The sequence below is a fragment of the Alligator sinensis genome, unplaced genomic scaffold (genome assembly GCF_000455745.1).
Source record: "Alligator sinensis unplaced genomic scaffold, ASM45574v1 scaffold1097_1, whole genome shotgun sequence".
Taxonomy (NCBI): Eukaryota; Metazoa; Chordata; order Crocodylia; family Alligatoridae; genus Alligator; species Alligator sinensis.
Window position 1 is genome coordinate 1,551,566 of NW_005841950.1, and position 14,913 is coordinate 1,566,478.

Here is a 14,913-nt window from a genome sequence, read left to right on the forward strand (position 1 = left end):
ACCTTAATTTTGTTTCCCCCAAAATTTTCTGGTTGAACAAATTCCAGCAAAGGCAGCTAGTACAGTTAAGTTGCTATCAAGACAAGTTGCTATTACAGTTTCATCAGGTTTTTTTCTTCTGGGCCATACAGCAGCCTTCTGGATCTGCTACAGAGCAAAAGTGTCTTTAGACCTGTCCACGTCTTCAGCAGCCTACTCAGCCTCTTTCATGCAGTCTAAACCAGCCCAACCTGTGAAGTGGGTTTGTTTGTGGGGGGGTGTTGTATCTGTTCTCACTTTTGCTTCTCAACTTGCTGCTCATTTCCTCTTTCAGGTGCTTTTAACACCTGTTTACAATTTACATAAAAAGTTTCCACTCTGCACGACTGCTGAATGTCAATGAGGTGATCCAGTTAGAGGTTTTGTTCTTAATCTCTTGAGCTTGTTCTGGCCAGAAATGAGCCTGTCAGATTCTAAACAGGCAATATTTTAACTGTGGTAAATGTCTTTATGCCTTTGTTATAAATTTGTATTGATTTTTGACTGGCCTAATCTCTTCGCCACAATATGTGATTTGTTATGCTTTGGATATTTCACGTATCTGGTCATCAGGTAGGCTGAGGGCGGACTTACAGGAGGTTTGCCAGGGTCAAGGTGGAGGTTTCCACATTGCAATGGTACAATATATTTATTTGCCATTTCTTATTCTGGTAGCACTTATAAATGTTAAGTCTCTGCCCCTGAAGAGCTTACAAGCTCTGCATAAAACAAGAGGCAATGGGTAGATACAGACAGAGTGGAGCAGAAGAAAGTGAAACGATACTGATGAGCATGATCAGGAGTGACACTGGTCTTGTAATGAGCTTGGATCAAGGCCCTGGGTCCCTCAATGAACAACTGTAGAAGCATAGAAAATGAGGGCTGAAAAGGATGTCAGGAGGTCATTTAGTCCAACCCCCTGCTCAAAGCAGGACCATCCCCAGCTAGATTATCCTATCCAAGGCTTGTTGAGCTTGGTCTAAAAAACCTTTATAGATGGCGATTCCAGCACACCTCTGGGTAACCTGTTTCAGTGTTTCACTACCCTCCTAGTGAGAATGTTTTCCCTAATATCTAACCTAAATTTCCCTTGCTGCAATTGGAGACCATTGCTCCTTGTTCTGTCATCTGCCGCCACTGAGAACAGTCTAGTTCCAGCCTCTTTGTAACCAGCCTTCAGGTAGTTGAAGGCTACTGTCAAATTCCCTTAGTCATCTCTCCTCTAGACTACATAAACCCAGTTCTGTCAGCCTGTCTTCAGAAGTCATGTGCCCCAGCCCCCAAATCATTTTTGTTGCTCTCCACTGGACTCTTTCCAATTTGGACACATTCTTTCTGTAGCAGGGGGCCCAAAACTCCAGGTGTGGCCTCACCAATCTGCTGACAATGCTATTAATGCAGCCCAGGATGCCGTTAGCCTTCTTTGCAACAAAGGTACAGTTGTTAGCCCATATTCAGGTTACTGTCCACTATAACCCTCAAGTCCTTTTCTGCAGAGCTGCTGCTTTGCCAGTTGGTCTCCAGCCTGTACCAGTGCATGAGATGGTTCTGTCCTAAGGGCAGGACTTTGTCCTTCTCCTTATTGAACCTCATGAGATTTTTTTTGGCCCACTCCAATTTGTTGAGGTCTCTGAATCCTAGCCTTACCCTCCAGTGTATCTACTACTCCCCTGAGCTTGGTAGATCAGGGCAACCAATCCCCTGAACTTTGGGAAACAGGGCTCACTTGCTCCAGCCTCTAGAGGCAAGCCCCAGACAGCAGTTGGGTGTTTGGGTAAAGCCTCTTGACCCCTCTGCAGTCTCTTGACTTTTGCTTACCTGAAACTGGTTTAGTCTCCTAGCTTATCACAACCGTAGTTTAAATTCCTCTGTCACCTTGAACCCGGTCTCTGGATTTCATCCAAGTCACCCGATGACCTTCTGAGCCCATATCACTTGTTGGATCTCACCAAGGTAGGACAGCAAGATAGCCTTTCAAAGGTTTACAGGCTGTGGGGGAGAGGCAGCATGGGAACAAGATCCAGAGCCACACTTCTGTGCTGACTGGATATGGGGGTTGTCTTCCCCTACTTGTTTCCTGTGAAAGGTCAGTAACCAAGAAAAACTCAGCACAGAGACTTCATAAAAATGTTAATGTGGAAATCATACAGAAGTTCCTCATACTCCCATTCTCCTCTCTAGGCCATGCTCCATACTCAGTCTAGGTCTCACATGATGTACTGTTCTTCCCTTCCCAGAGACAGAAGGCTGTGCCTCATGAAAGCCCCTGGCTGTGGTAGACCATGGGAGGAGGTATCTGGCTAGAAATCCTGGCCCACAGAGGAGAGGCCGAGGGATGTGCAGGTGCCGAGTTGTTGTTTTCTCCATCCATTATTTTGTGTTACTGTTCCAGGTGGTGTTTCCTTATCTTCATATCTCAGCTGGGTCCAGAGCACCTGGTGGTGTGTCATTGCTCTGGAGAGTTGTGTCTACTATTACTGGGTAAAGTCCTGGCTGGAACGCCAGGGTCATTTCATGCTTTCAAAATAATTTAAGTCCTGAGTGATGTTTCCTTGGGACTTCTTGTGGGGGTTATCATTAGAGGCCTCATCCTTGAAGCTACAACCAGATCATTGGGCTCTATATAGCCCTACCTGGGGCCCTGCTCTTATTCAGTCTGTGCGTACCTCTTCCCTTCTGCCATCATTCCAGTTCTCACAGCACATATCCATCCCAGCGTCTCTGTAGCAATACAGCTCCCAGGCCTCCTTTAGAAGCACCTGTGAAGCTGCTAATCTCTTCCAGAGGATCAGCAATTTGCAGCCCTAATATTTGCAGCCCAGTACATGTTTCAGCTCCATGACCACTCCTATTCACTGGCATCCATCCCAGCTCTGGACCTTGATGAAGGAGTTTCCTTATTGTTGCTTGAGATGCACAAATGAGTGTTACTTTACCAATATTAGTTAGGATGTTTCACAGCCTTTACAATTCTTCATCTTTGGGTCTGTGCATTCCAGGAATTGCTTTGTGCTCAGAATCACTGCTCCCTGGCTAGCCTATTTCTACCTAAAAATGTGATTTTAGCCATTCAAAACTGACACCATGTTGTTGACATTCCTGATTACTCTCCCCTTGTTCCTGATGTCATGGTGCTGTTCCAGACCATTGGCATTGCTGTGCATCTTTACCCCTGTGAGACTGTCAGGAAGCTGGAGCGTTGTGGGTTGAAATGCTTGAGCAGCTGAATGTTTTCTGAGAGGCAGTTGCAAGGAGCAGTACCTGCCAAATGCTGTTTTGACAGCACAACACTTGGATCTTCCTGTGTTCAGACAACTCTGCCAAGGCCTAGCCCTGCACTGACCTTGCTGGAGAATCTGGCCTCCTGCCTTCTCAGCGGACACGTTGTTCCTCATTGGCAAGCCGAAGTGCTTCCTGTGAGCAGTGATGTGCAGCTCTGGGGGGGGCTGAGAAGTCTGAGTCCATTCCCCTTTCTCATGATGGTCTCTCAGGAACACGAGAGCCGACTGACCTGCCTTGTTCTATACACGTGGCTGTCTGCATTCACCCCCAGCAGTTTTATCTCCTCTCTTTCACTCAACACTTCAGACTGCAGCTTCCTGGCCTGGGGCCTGGCATGACTCCAGAAGGCACCCTTCTCCTGAGAACACCTCTTCATAGCTTGACTTGGCTCCTGATTGTTAATCTGACCAGCCCATGTGACAAGCACCTTCCTGACTAGGCCAGAAGCCTGGTCCAGGGGAACCCAAGCCTAGTTGCTTGTCCCATGGGGACACTGCAGACTCCTGCTTTGTTGTTTGCCTGTGCAGCTCAGAGACAGCTAGCAGTTGTGCAGGATTGCAGTTTGGTACTCCCCACACTATTTTGATTTCCAATTTTCCAAGGTCTCTGTTTTTCAGTTTCACCACGGCTTCTGCTTCTAACTTCCCTGCCATGCAAGCAGTGCAACTAGCTGCTTTTTTTTCAGCTGGCAGTGTCTTTCTCTTTCCAAATGCATCTTCCCCATCTCTTGAGGAATCCTAGTCCAGCTGGGTTTGTCCTCTTACCAGGCCTTCATACTTTTGCAAAGTGGCAAGGCTCCTGCTGCACAAAGGCAGGTCTCTTTCCCCGCTTTTGTCCCGGTGGACACATCATCGACCTCTGCCCTGCTTTGTTTCATTTGCCTTATTTCCTGTAAGCATTCCTCTTCCTTGGTTCACTGTGGGCTTTGCAGCTGTGGGCTGCCATCCCCTCTTTAAAGCATTTCTGTTTTGACCTTCATCTACCTGCAAGCCTGGTCTCTTCCCTGTTGTTCAGCCTGCATCATCCTTTCTCCACCTCCTTATTGGTGCATCCTACAACTGTTTGGCCATCATATTCCAAATGCACAAGCCAAGGCTTTATTTTGCCTCCTTTCAGGGTCCTTACCTGAGATGTGTCCTTTTTCCTGTAAAGGCATCTTCTTTAAGGCACAGTTCCCCCTAAACCATTTGGTTACTACCCTTAAACCACCTGTTACTGTCAGCTTCAGGACAAAACACGCTCCCTGCATCCATTGCTTCAGTTCTCACCACCTTCTACTTGCAGCTTTGGCAGTAGAACCTGCACATCGATGGCAACTTTCTGTACTGCAGACTAGGCTGGTCCTCAGCCCCCAAGTGCCACAGCCCCCTTTCCCCTCTGTGCTGCTGGTCCCTTTCTGGGAATCATGTCCTTCCAGAATACCATGCCCTGTCCTGTGGGAGGAGAGATGCCATTTGTTTTCCACTTGATCCTAACTACCTCCTCCTTTGCAGGCTGGGGCAGGAAAGGAGAGGATCATGTGCCAGCTCCGTGCATGCCCTGTGATGCCTGCAGCAGTTCCTCCTGCATGCCAGGCTCTAGCACAGCTGGCAGAGGCAGATGCAGACTGTTCTCACCAGGGGATGGTTGCCTCAAACAGCTGCTGGCATTTTGGGGAGGAGAGGGTGGGATTTAAGCTGGGTGTGGGAAAGTCTGAGGGGTCAATACAAGATCTAAGGGACATGGGTTCCAGTTCTGAGGGGGCAGATACAACATGAAGGACTGGCAAGCAGGGGGTGTGCGCCTAAATTCAAGGCAAGAGAGACTCCAGGGACTTCAAGTACACAAGGGAGTGAGTCAGCAGCAGGTTGTCTTGGCAGTAGCCTAGAGAGCTATGGGCACGGGGCAGGGAGTGGCTCTGCTAGACCCTACAAGGTACAGAGCAGCTGCTAAGTCCCATACAAAGCGGGTGCCATGCTCATCCCCTGCCTGTTTGACAACTTGTTCTTCTCCTTTTACATTCCCCTTGGGTGGGCATACATGACAGCAGGATGCAGGGCAGCAAGCCCTCCCCTGCTAGCCCAGGCCTCATGACTTTACAAGACAGCCCATAGGGCCTGTGGATAGGTGATGTCTGCAATGGAGAGCAGGGTCTAGTCAGCTTGGTGGCTGATCTTCTCCAATTCTCTGAGGCATCTAGACTCAGGTGTGAAATGGGCTCCTCCTCAATGGTTCCTTTTTCTGTGGTTAGCAGCACTTCAGTGGAGTCCTTTAGGTAAGTGCAGTTTTCCCTCATTCTTAGATGCATTCTCTTGCATTCTCCTGGCCTCACTGCCCTGTCCCCCATTTCTCTGTTCCTTTTTCACTTCGGAGTTGAGGCTCTACTAGGCTTCACCGTATGAGTGTCCACGGCCTGCTGCAGGCTGGCTGCCCGCCCTGATAAATGCCTGAGCATTTTGACCACTTGACTGTTCAAGTCGGGAGTTCCAGGACTTTCACAGAGGAGGCTTTGCCTGAAATGCCATATTGATCACCCAGATAGGTCTGCAGCCATAAATATAGGCTGTCGTCCAAGTGCAGCAACGGGTGCCTGGGAGTGAGTCATTACAGAGATCACCCCAACAGCAGTGGAGGAGGTGCAGAAACATGGACCCGGGCTAAGCTGTGCAGTGTCTAATTGATGTAAGTCTGATGAAGGTCATGAAAGGCAATAAATCTCCCCTGAATGCAAAGTGGTTCCCACGATAACATGCTGTCAGGGACAAGTGCTTTTCCTTCAGGATCCAGAAGCCTGATCTGCATCATTGGACAGAACTGTCTCTTCAAACATCAGCCTTGAAAACCCTCACCCAAGGCAGATAGGCTGGGACTCCCCTGGTAGGATGTTCTCCGAGCTGATATCAGAGGGAAAGCTGCAAGACCAGGGATTTTGAGCACTGTAGCAGGCTCATGGGTCCACCCCAGTACCTGGCATCTCCTGGGGTCCGACCCACCTGCCACACCCTCCACCTGTCACCTGCTGCACCTTTGACGTTCCTGTTATTTTACTAAGGTGGGCAATCCCTGGAGCATCTCCTATGGTGCTCCTCCCTTCTGGCTCTGTTCTTCTCTGCCCAAGCTCAGTCTCAGGGGTCTCTGTGCTTCCTTTTAGGGTAGCCCCCCTCAGGCCTCAAAGCACTTGTTGGAGCTTCAGCCATCCCAGCACTGGCCCACTTTTCTCTGGCAGAGCCCTCAGCCCTGGTCCACTGCCTCAGACTTCAGCTCCCAAGCCTTGGCCCTTTGTGTCCCTGCCCAAGGCAGCTTTTGTTTTGCAGAGCCTGTGGCCTCCAAAGTTCTGGTCAAACTCAAAACACCACCTTAACAATTTTAAGTCCTCTGGGTCTTAGTTTCTCAGGTCCATCAACCTGGGCAGGCTTGTTTCCATACCACCGGGTACCTCACCTGGGCCAACTTGGCTCCAAACTTCAGTCAGTACCACTCAGCATTCCTTGCCCTGTGGTAGTTAGGACCAAACTGCCCTCTCTGTGACCAGAGGCTAGGTTTATATGCCCCAAGTCCAGCCTCCTTCCAGGCATCTGACCCAGTTCTCTGCTTCCAGGGCCCATGTTTTGCTGATTCCATCAGCAACAGCCTGGCCTTCTGCAGCCAATGGCTTAATTCACACAGGCAGCTCATACCTGCTGCCCCTTTGCCATCAGGCACTCTGCCACCTGCACCAGCTGCAATCCCCCCTTCCTACTTAGAGGTTCCCTTTTATAGACACACACATGACCACATGCCCAGAGTCCAGGGCATTGCTGCATGTTGTTATTTCATGTTTGTACTGCAATATAAAAGACTAAGCCTCACTGTGCTGGGCGCTGGACAGAGGCAGAGGTAACCCCTTGCCTCAAGGAGCTAGCCCTTAAGAAAATTACAGTCCAGACTGGCATAAGGGTTTTTTTGTGGATGAGGAAATTGCATTCTGTGCTGTAGACTCCCACCTGGGGGTAGTCCTCACCTGCTAAGTGGGTATGTTTGATTACCCATTTCAGGTAGTCTGGTAAAGCCAGGAGCCCCTTCCATGGATGCAGCATGCTGGGCACAGTATGTATGCAGAAACAGAGCTGGCAAGCTGAATAAAAGATCAAGGGGAAGGCTGAGGTGCACTAAAGCATGGCAGCTAACTCTCCTCTGACCATGTTTGCTTCTCATCCTTACAAGCCATACATACTACACACCCAGGACCTACACCTGGTTTCCTCTGCCCCAGACTATGTCTACACTACATCATGTATGGCAGGGAGAAGAAGTCCATGGAAGCTATTGATACAAAACCCAGGCAGTGCAGCTAATTTACCAGATGTGCCAGAGACTGAGATTAACCTAGAGTATTAGTGAAAATATGATGGTACTCCTGGCCCATTTCTGCTTGTGGTTAAATGAGCTTCATAGCTAATTGCCTCCTCCCTAGAATTACACCTCTGGAACTCTGTGCTGCTAGTTGAAATACAGAGGGTAAGACTGGGGAGAGTGCAAAGGAGACATCCTCACTTGTCCCTGCTGGTGTGGGGAGGCCCAACCTGTGTGGGGGCTTGCCTAAGTTACAGCAGTCTCTGGGGGCTGTCCCACAGGCTGCAGCACTGCTTGGACCTTCTGTAGTATCTCATGCTGGAGCCCAGCCCCTGCCATGCCAAAGTTTATGAGGTGGTTCTGGGAAGCCAGGGATGTGACTGTCCTCCAGAGCACCTATACCAGGGAAATTCTCCCCCAGCTGGAAGCAGGGCTGTTACTCTTACCCAGAGTAAAGAAGCCAGAGCAGTGGAGAGGATCTCACCCATGCTGTAGAAGGGAAAACAAATCTAAAATCAGTGTCAGAGAAAAGTAGGGCTTGGAAGGGGCTTCAGGAGGCCATGAAGTCCAACCCCCTGCTCAAGGCAGGATCATCCCTGTCTAAACATTCCTAAAAAAATGTTTGTCAACCCAGTGATTCTCAACCAGGGTGCTGGAACAAACTGGGGTGCTGCCAGATCCTTTGAAGGGTGCCAGAAGGTGTGAGGAGATAACTGAAGTGTGAGGAAATAGGCAGACAAGCTATGCAGATAAGCCAAGCTCAGGCTTGTCCCTGCCTGGACGCTCCCGCATCCTTATTGTCCAGTTCCTGCATAAAGAGGTATACCGTGCAATATATAAACTCGTTTTTTAAATTAGGTGTCACTCAGTTCACACAAGTTATGGATGGGGTGCCTCCAATCCAGTGAGGGGTGCCTTTTGTCCAAAAAGGTTGAAAACCACTGGTCTAACCTGTTCTTAAAACTTTGAGAACAGTATAAATAAAAGTTAGTAAAGATAGAACAGACCAGTGACAATGAGGTGAATGGAAGTGCAAGAGATGGGAAAGTCTTACATATGTGTCTAAGGGGATGTGGGGGGAAAATTGTGCCATATGTTCCTTTTTTGCAAAACAGTATGTGCTTGTGTAATCACAGGCTGCAATGTGACACACACACACAAGGGGGCAGAGTGAAGGTTGTACAGACATCCTTCATTTTAGCATTTCCAAACTCTTGAAGGTTTATTCACATGACCTGCACTTTCTCTTTCCCACCAGGAACACATTCTCATGGATAGCTAATAGCAGGAATTCACACCTCCAGGTAAGGTTGCCTGAAAGACTGCATTCTAACTGCTGCTTTGAAACACGTTCAACTTCCTGCAATTTTCTACTTCGGGGGCTATATTCTCCTGGCTTTATTTCTGGCCTGTGAATTGATTGTTGAAGCAAAAGTGAACAAAGCATAACTGACATGGTTACATCTGCCTAAGTGTGCAGAGAGCCTGAAACAGTAGCTCTGATCAGCGTGAATGACAGCTTGGTGGAGAGTTAATGCTGAAATTTAAAATGAGGATGCTTAGCTATCACCATTAGCCATTTCACTGTGGAGCATTTTAGCTTTATGTGCAGAACCCACAGGCCCAAACTGCCTGCTGCTCACTGAGCTGAAGCAGTAAAAACCTTCAGTGGTCAAAGTACCCTGGAGCATCACATGGAACAAAACGGTGCTGTCCTAGCATCCCAGGGCTGTGCCATCCCTTTGCAGATAGCCATTCAGTAGGGAAATAGAGCTGAGATATAACATGATCCTTCCGCCTACCTGAGCCCCCAGGCTGGTTGGTAGGAAGTGCATGTGAGATGGAACCCTATAACACGTCAAAGCAGCTCCCCCTGAGCCATTTCCTGCTCCGAACTAGAGCATCCTATACACACCGGACTACCCTCTTGACTGCCATCCAGGGCCCTTGTTCTCCGTTCATCTCCACCTGTCTCCTCTGCCTCTAGCGATCAGAGTCCCATCAACACAGGTCTGGAGGCCCTATGCTGGCAGAGGGAGTGGTGGGAAGACAGGAGCATTTTGCTACAGGGTCACTGCATGCTGTGACTCACCAAAGCAATGGAAGCAGCCTGGCAGGCTCCTGAGCAATCCCGCAGCCCAGGGCAAGGCCAAGCAGCACTGAAGATGCACACGATCGTTAGCTGTCATAATGGGCAATGGAGTGAGGTGACCTAGCGGGAGGGAAGATGGGGATCACAGCAGGGACAGCAGGATTATAGCTGCAGAATAATCACCTGCAGCCGCAGGCGCAGCAGGAGTTGTCAGGGAGTAATTTATAGGCTGATCTCCTGCAAACCTCCACTGATCAGATCTTTTTAATCCCAGGATGTGGCACAGCAGCAGGGCGGGCTCCCATCCACACTCTCCATAGCAGCAGCGCTCACAACAAAGGGTCTGGGGACCGGAGGAGAGGGTGGGAGCCAGGGCTGACAGCTCTCTGCAGTAGCTCAGCCAATAAGTGTGGGGCAGAGAGAGCATGGGGGCTTCTGCCTGCTCTGTGGAGGGCCCCAAGCCCAGCTGTTCCCTGTCCTGCCCCATTCCCCAGCCCCTATGCTGGGATGCGCTATGACCACCATGCAGCTCCCTCCTTGGGACTGACTGAGCCAACAGGCTGCACCTCATGTGCCACAGCCCAGGCAACAGAGGCCATTTTGAACTCCCTTGGCAGATGGAGGGACACAGGGGCAGACACACACATGCAACAGTCACCCAAACCAGCTAACACTGGGAGAGAGACACAGAGAGACAGACTTGGGGGGGACCAGTGGGCCCCCACCCCTGCCTAGGCAATGCCATGTTGCAGGAAGGGCCCCACTGAAGCCCGGAGGCTCCTGCTATCCTGATGCCTCATCCCCACTGTGCTGTGTTGCCCTTGGCTCTCATACACGGTAGCCTCTGTGCGAGGCACGCACACCCCAGGCTGGTTCCTGGAGTGATATGGATAGCCGACGGGGCTGCCAGTTCTCACCAAGCCCTAGATAACACTGTAGGTGGAGCTTTCCCTGAGCTGGCATCAAAACAGTCTTGCCTTCCCTGGCCTTTTCTTTGACTCCGTTTCTCTCCTCCATGGTCCCCTGGTGCCATCACAGCCTGGCTGAGCTGGACTTGCATGAGGCTGCAGGGTTTGAGTTCCAACATGGCAGGACTTGCATGCTCTTCTCTCCCCTTGCCCCAGCAGGCTGCCACACAGGTTCCCTGGCCCTGCCCAGGTACACGGAGATGAGACCTTGTAGCACAGCGGTCCTAGGCCTCACCCCACACTGACCTCCCTCCCATTTCCCTTTGCTGAATCACATCCTCTCCCAAAGTCCCAAACTGAGGGTACTTGGGGGTCACAGTTCTCTAGAGCCAGGACACATGGCAGTGGGAGCAGACAACCAAGCAGCCTCTAGATCTGGGTAAAACACAACTGCAGCCACTCTGCCTGCATCTCACTGCTCTGGTATGTCCCCTGAGCTGGGACCAAAGCCCTTTAGACTAGAGTCCTGGATCTTGCCCTCTGGCTCATGTCCCACCAACCTTCTTGACCAATTTCCTTCCACTCTCTCTCCCAGCTGCTGAGAAACCCTCTCTTAGAGCCTCCAGTTCCAATGGAGGCAATGCCACTTTTCTAGTCCTCAAGCATGGGTGGCACTGGAAACAGCTAAGAAACAGAACTGATGTCACAGGGCTGAACACCCTTCCCCAGCCTTCACACAGTGGTTTGTCTGACTGCGAACTGGTCCCTGAGAGGAAGCTTTATGGGTTTCTGAATGCAGCATCCCCATTTTCCATTGCAGGGATCACTGCCTGCTACTGCTTTGCAGTTAGTACGGTTCCTCACATGCAGGTCTATGCAGTGCAGAATTGGGAACTATGAGGCTTGAAGCTAAGGATTTCAGAGGAGTCGGGGGTAGGGGGAAACACAGCTCTGCATTGTGTTGGAGGGCCCCTCTCCCCAACCCCAGGCTGAGCCACTCTTGGGCACAAACAGCTTATTAAGCAAAACATGGGGTTTGGGATATGGGAAACACAAACTGCAATAAAGCTGATGGCACCTGAGCAGTGCCCCCAAGCCCCCAGCTGCAGGCCCCTTCACTCTTCAAGCCAAAGCTCAGGCTTTCCCAATCTCCCAATTTGCTCTATGAGATTTAGGATCTGGCTCTGACTTCATAATGGCTTGGAAGACATGCCTGAATCTGGGCTTGGAAGCAGATATGCAATATGCAAGTACAGCCCTCCCTGGACGTACCAGCGCAACAGTCACAGTGACGCCCATGGTCATCAGAACACGTAGAGCTGAAATGCAGTTTGGGTAGGTGTGTGCGCTCTGGAGGTCCTGGTTGTGAGGCTCATTCAAACACCTATGGCAAACTACTCCTTTCTCAGGTTCTTTTCAAACATGACCAGTCCCACAGCCACCTACCTCTGCTGTAGCTGAACCTCCCAATTTCCCCTCTCCAACCTTACCACCAATTTTTTTGCCCCTGGAGCCCAGGTTTGCCACAAGGCTGGTGAGAAATAACCAGGAAGGAACTGTGGGCATTTCCCACCTTCTGGTGACTTTCCAATGACCTGGATTCTCTCCAGCCTTCCCAGGGCTGAGTCCAGGTGTAAGAAACCAGTGGCCCTGGTCAGAGAGTACAAGCAAGGAGACTGGGGATTAGCTGTACCACTAAAAGGCTGCAGTAGCTTCAGCTACGGGGCTCACTAGGTTTCATTGGCCTCATTCCTGACAACCCCTGAGGAAGGCTGAGTTCATCTTTCTGCCAAGGGAACCCTTAGGGCAAGAACAGGGCAGGAGCAAGCAAGAAGCTGGAGCTTGACAGGCTGACAATACAGAGAGGAAAGCTGGATGGCCTTCGGCACAGTGGAAACTGCTGCGTTCATACACCCATGGCCAGCCCCTGCTCTGTCTTAGAGCACCATGGGAGCTGGCTGCAGCCAAGCGCACACTGCGCTCTGGTTGCCAACATGCCAGATTGTAAATATATTGGAGAATAGTCTCTGACAGCTCCAGGGGAACTGGATATTTTACTGGCCAAGCTGAGGGCAAACCCTAACAGAAGTAGCCTGGCCCCACAGATCAGTCAAGCCTCTCTCAGGGTTGATGCTGTACTTTGTGCTCGCCACCTTCGGAAGCTCTCTGGTCTTTGAAATAAGGATAATGACTTCTGGGCCTCATACAGCCCCAAGCACAAGGTTAATCACGAGGCATTTCCATCAGGCTGTGCCCCACCCATTCCTACCTGCTTCAGGGCATCAGCATAGCAATGGTCCTGAACAAGGTCTGATGAGAAATGAATACATTCTCCTTGAACTCCTTCATGTCCTGGCAGCCTTGCTTCTGGGGAAGGAGATGAGCTCACAGACCAGTGAGCTCTGCTTGCTCTCTGTTCTCTCTCTGCTTGGTTCACCCTTTCTTTGCCTAGCAATCCTAAGCGCTTTCTGAAAAGCACTCTGTGCTTTTCCCAGCCTTCTTTACAGCCCTGAGCAGCAATATCAAAGGTACAAAAGGGATTGAGGCATTGGCAGCAGACGTGGGGATGCCACAATTTGCAGGGTTTGGCTCTGTTGCAGTAATAGGATAAGTGATCAATGAAATAAGGGGAAAGGGGAAGCAGCCAACACATCCTGGGTGGTTTTGCCTCAGGCTGAGCTAGACACATAGCAGAGATCTATCAGGTCACTGCTCTGAAGGGTAGGCTTGGAAGCTGCAGTGCCCCATAGTATCACCCAGAAGGGGTAAAGAGTCAGCTTGGCCTAATGGGTGACACAGCAACCCTGGAGTCAGATGAGCTGAATTTGATCCCTGGCTCTTCCAGAGAGCCCATGTCAGCCTAGAAGAGTTGCTTCTGCTTTCTTCCTCACCCTTGGAGGCTGTAAGGCTTTCTGGGGCAGGGAGCAGCTCAGTTATCATCTGCCCAAAGCAGCTGTGACCTCAGCTGCAGGCTCCAAAGGTCATGTCAAAGATATTCCCAATCCTACCAGCCCACACAGTTTGTGTGATTAAGGCACACTGGTGTCTATAGCCAATGGCATACAAGCGAGTGATATAGTCTGAATTATTCCCAGCCACTTTGAACTCCCCACCCCAAAGGACTGGGTACCCTCCCATTCACCGTGGATTGACAGTCAAGCAGCAGCCTTTGGCACGAGCCTGGAGGAGGTTCTCTTGAGCCATAGCGAGATGCCCCAAGTGCTTTGCCACACAACCCCTCCTCCAGGCTCTGCAGGAATACAAATCAAATCTGGTGTTTACCAGAAAGGAGTGAGCGCTCTGAAAATAATATCAATCATCTGAAGGAAGGAAGGCACTTTATTTGCTGCAGGATCCTTCATACAAAGCTGCTTCAGAGAAAAAGTTAATCAAGCTCCAACAAGATTATCTGTGGTATAAAACACAGGAAAGATACTGAATTACATATAAATTAGCTCCTTCCCTCCCAAGGTCAGTCATTGCAGTGGGAAGCTTTGAGAAGGAGACAGCAAGTCTTCCCTGGGAAATATGGAACAAGATGGAATTGGGAAGATGGAGACCTGTAATGAGCATGTTGCTGAGAAGCAGCTGCAGGACAGAAGACTCTCAAAGGGACCATGGCTGAGTCTGGGGAAGGGACAGAGGATCCTGACACTGTGAAACAGGTCCAAGAAGGAGGCAAGGAGTTGGTCACAGGCATCAAGAAGAGGGGAAGGTCCTGGTCACCCATCTAGTCCATCATGCTGGGGTCAGTGCAAGTAATCAGAATGGAGAAGCAGCCCTAGGCAAGCTCCGTGCCTCTTCCTTGGGATCAGGGTGCAACTGCTGGGCATGTCACAGCAGACACAGGCCCAAAGGCAATTTCAAACTGGGTTCTCGGATGAACTAGGAGCCAGCAGGAGCCACATGAGGGCAGGCTGCTGGCACTGCATCTGTATGTTTGAGGAACAGGGGCAATTGGCCACTGCACCCTGGAATCTGAGAACGGAGCCACAGAGGGGGAATTAGGGAAAGGGAGGGGGCAGGAATCTTGGCTCCATTCCCCCAGGGCCTGTCATCCCGAGGTGCTGTATGAACACGGGGCCAAAAGTCACTCACACCAGTGCACATCATCCTTCTCCACAAGGGCCACTGCTGAGGGGAACACTGCACAGCAGGCTCCAGGAGGCAACCAGAACCAGGAAACTACCCAGGGGGCGCAGAGGGGGCCAAAAGGGTCCATGATTTTACATCTGTGACAGACAGCACCTCCCACACATAGCAACTGAAGCAACAGCAGCACTCCCTTCAGCCTGCCTAGCC